A 3,518-nucleotide genomic window follows, 5' to 3' on the forward strand; every position below is an offset into this window, starting at 1 on the left:
GTAGCATGGGTGAAATGTGTCTTGTTATACGGTACATAAACTGTGTACGCAGTATATGCAAAAGGCGCATGGGCCCATTTTCTCAAGTACGTTTGCTCAGACCAAATGGTCCTGAATGCACCAAGTGTCATCGCCAAGTCACTGGGAGCCTTGCACTTTTAAATCATCGAGATTGAAAACGCATTTCTTTCGAACTGCTTTTTGTGTGTATAGTTTATTGTCCTTACCCCCGCACCTCCGTTCCGTACGGTTGGCTACGTACGGTGCGAAAGAAGTTCAACGTACCGGCCAATGCACGAGAGGACGAGGATAGTGTGAGGCTTGGGCTTGGATGTTTGAGAAGAGCGGGTGCAAACTCTGGACAATTGAAGCGGATTCGTCTTCGTCGCGTCCACCGGACCAACTTGGATCAGTGACGGACCCATACCACGGTCAGCAACGCGAGGGCTCCGGGACCATCTTTGACAAGAGGATGCTGTCAGCAGATGGGTGGAGGCATCGTGCGATTGACACTTGGATTGGGAGGCTGCCGAGGAACATGGGGCGTTGTCAGTGTAAGCTGCTTTTTGGGCAGGAGGATGGCAGTGCAACAATAGATTTTTGTAAAACGTGGAATGTTCAGTGTTATCCTTGTTGTACCTACGCATGTGTTTTTTTTCCCCCACACGTTCTCCGAAACTCCAACCAGAGGTTTGGGGAAGCTGCTTAACTCCAAAACATCTGAAAGAGTATTTACTGTCATCTGTAGGTAACACCTATTTATGAACTTGCATACAGTGGATTGTGTTCTCACCACCATGAAGGGATATGTACCCCAAAAACCACATGGCCACCAGGCCTTACAGCGTGGCTCAACCAGTAGGGTCCTGGGCTTGTAGAACCCTCGTTCCTACAGGTGAGCCCTGGGTTCAAATCCAGACCACGGATTGTGTTATTTTATACCCCAAAACATGCTGACTGGCGAGTTCTCACGGGACCAAGTTGATTGGTGCAACCAATAGCTTGAGTGTAAATCTCCCCTCCAGCCATCTGGTGGATGAAAGCTACATTACATAAAAACGACTATCTCCTCAGATGATTTGGCCCCACAAGCAACAGAGTTGGCAGGGCACACTGTTGGTGGCCGAGTGGTAGAGCTCTGGGTTTGGGCTGAAGTACTGCCGTGCCAGAGAATGAGTTCGAATCTCACACGAGGCGGACCCTGGTGTAAAGGCGGAAGGGGAGGGAGACCGACCGAAATTGCCCAGGGACTCGAACGTCAAAGATTGGACATGGACTACAAAGGTGGTGAATCCGAGCAATGAAAGTATTCAACTCTCACCATTTTAAAAAGTCATTTTTATTTCACTGCTAATTTCCACAACACAAAAGACAACCACCCAACAACACTTATCTTAAATTTTGATTTAAAGCTTTCGTGACTGCAGGGATTCATGTTCTTGGTTCTTTCGGTAAAGTCACGTAGAAGGGAAACGATAAAATAATAAAAATATAAAACAATATCTTACCTTTCAGGGATTCATAATACACCTTCACCCAGTCGCTTCACAACCTAATTAACAATGGTGCACTGGGGGCGAATCTGACGCGTGAATTTGTTGAAAGCGAAATTGATGGCGGCAAATGGTGAATGAATGATTGAAAGCCACGCAATGGGAATGTGAAGTGGGAAAAGTGACGGGTTATGAAGAGGGAGTTTCGTGGGGTTGAGCTCGGGGTAACAGTGAGTTTGGAGTGAGGAGTGGAAACTTAAGTGAGCGAAGGTGACTGCTCAATGTGGAAGGGGGGAGGTTTGTTGCAGGGGAAGGGCGAGGCGAGAACGAGCGGCAGCGCGGATTGAGCACGAGGAGGAACATTCAACAAAAACTTCTCAATTAAAAAATAACAACCGTATCTTGACACTAGTTTCCGCAACAATCCAACCGCTTGTTAGTAACCACGTACAAAACAAATTAAGACAATTTAGCGTCACGTAAACATCAAGTTTTACCCCTTATTCACACGTGGCGCGTGTCAACAATTAAGAAAAATTCGCACACGAAACCCAAAACGCCCGTGGGCGTTTTCCTCGCTGGGCCGTTTGGGGAGGCGTCATCCAGCAGTTGATTGACCACGGCTGACGACGATGAGCAATGCGCCGAACTTAAAAGACAACCACCGCTGGATACAAACAACTCAGGGCTAGCCAAGCACGCAAGTTCCAACCACCCCAGAGGCAAAGAGAGCTGCTGAAAAACACCGTGTCCTGTACAAGTTACTGGTGACTAGTAAACAACCAGTACCAGCCACTGTGACCAGTACCAGGCAGGGTGACCAGTTGCTAGGCAGGTATTGTAGCCAGTACCAGGCACTGTGACCAGTACCAGGCACGGTGACCAGTAGAGAGCCAGATATTGTAGCCACTACCAGGCACTGTGACCAGAACCAGGCACTGTGATCAGTTGCTAGCCAGGTATTGTAGCCAGTACCAGGAACGGTGACCAGTAGATAGCCAGGTATTGTAGCCAGTACCAGGCACGGTGACCAGTACCAGGCACCGTGACCAGTACCAGGCACTCTAACCAGGTATTGTAGCTAGTACCAGGCACTCTGACCAGGTATTGTAGCTAGTACCAGGCACTGTGACCAGGTATTGTAGCCAGTACCAGGCACTGTGACCAGGTATTGTAGCTAGTACCAGGCACTGTGACCAGGTATTGTAGCCAGTACCAGGCACTGTGACCAGGTATTGTAGCCAGTACCAGGCACTGTGACCAGGTATTGTAGCCAGTACCAGGCACTGTGACCAGACCAGAGCTAGTAGGAGACACTCTGCACTCCGGGATTAAACTTTTCGCCGATTGCACAGCTCTGATGACAACTGGAAATGCCGTGGAATTAAGATATCCTCTACAGCGCTACTTCTATGAACTTCAACGTAATGTCCTCGAAACTAGTTCTCGATGCTTAATAGACCAAAGTTATGTGATTATTCGGCTGCCTCAAACATGCATCACCACCTATACAGATTGCGGAACTGGGCTCGCACCCTTATTGCGCAAGTTTACAAGTTTAAATCTCTAGGCGTTATCCCGGACTCGAAACTCTATTTCAAGACGATGCAGGTTCTCTTTGGCGGTTCGATCGCGTTAATAAATGTGTCGTTAAACCCGCCACCACCCGACAGCCAAGCAGCAAGGTTTGTCACGTAAACAAAACGTGACCAATTCGTTCCTAGTACAGCACACCGGGTGTGTTGAAGAGCAGATACACAACATTTACAATCCGAGTAATTACAACCGGCTTCATCAGGCGACAGCCAGATGTGTGGAGAAATCCTCCCGTTTCGTTCCTGAAACAGAGGGGTAGATGTGACGACACCACTCGCCTGCTCCAAGTCAAGTTGTAATCACTCTCCCCGCTTTAGTTCCCTCCTAATCCCAGACGCACGTGAAGATTACTTTGCACCTGCGTCTGGTGTTTAACTTTCAAGTGTCATTTATTAGGTACACGAGGGGGTGGGTGGCCAGCACCACGCC

Source organism: Petromyzon marinus, chromosome 47 (assembly GCF_048934315.1).
Source record: "Petromyzon marinus isolate PM22_M1 ecotype Great Lakes invasive population chromosome 47, UKy_Petmar_22M1.pri1.0, whole genome shotgun sequence".
Lineage (NCBI taxonomy): Eukaryota > Metazoa > Chordata > Hyperoartia > Petromyzontiformes > Petromyzontidae > Petromyzon > Petromyzon marinus.